Source organism: Bison bison, unplaced genomic scaffold (genome assembly GCF_000754665.1).
Source record: "Bison bison bison isolate TAMUID 2011002044 unplaced genomic scaffold, Bison_UMD1.0 scf7180017864335, whole genome shotgun sequence".
Lineage (NCBI taxonomy): Eukaryota > Metazoa > Chordata > Mammalia > Artiodactyla > Bovidae > Bison > Bison bison.
The window spans coordinates 10,290-11,020 of NW_011494907.1; the positions used below are offsets into that span (position 1 = coordinate 10,290).

At 39.7% G+C, this 731-nt stretch overlaps 1 protein-coding gene across 1 annotated transcript in view; it reads right to left on the minus strand.

Annotated features, from left to right (window-relative positions):
• Positions 1 to 731, minus strand: part of LOC104998732 (ninein-like protein) — a 51,819-nt gene that overhangs the window by 2,607 nt on the left and 48,481 nt on the right. The window lies entirely within an intron of this gene.

Genomic DNA, 731 nt, shown 5'->3' on the forward strand with positions numbered 1-731 from the left:
TGGCAAGAGTGAACGTCGACATTCTAGGAATCAGCGAACTAAAATGGACTGGAATGGGTGAATTTAACTCAGATGACCATTCTGTCTACTACTGCAGGCAGGAATCCCTTAGAAGAAATGGAGTAGTTATCATGGTCAACAAAAGAGTCTGAAATTCAGTACTTGGATGCAAACTCAAAAATGACAGAATGATCTCTGTTCGTTTCTAAGGCAAACCATTCAATATCACAGTAATCCAAGTCTATGCCTCAACCAGTAATGCTGAAGAAGTTGAAGTTAAACGGTTCTATGAAGACCTACAAGACCTTTTAGAATGAACACCCAAAAAAGATGTCCTTTTCATTATAGGGGACTGGAATGCAAAAGTAGGAAGTCAAGAAACACCTGGAATAACAGGTAAATTTGGCCTTGGAATACGGAATGAAGCAGGGCAAAGACTAATAGAGTTTTGCCAAGAAAATGCACTGGTCATAGCAAACACCCTCTTCCAACAACACAAGAGAAGATTCTACACATGGACATCACCAGATGGTCAACACCGAAATCAGACTGATTATATTCTTTGCAGCCAAAGATGGAGAAGCTCTATACAGTCAACAAGAACAAGACTAGGAGCTGACTGTGCCTCAGATCATGAACTCCTTACTGCCAAATTCAGACTTAAATTGAAGAAAGTAGGGAAAACCACTAGACCATTCAGGTATGACCAAAATCAAATCCCTTATGATTAT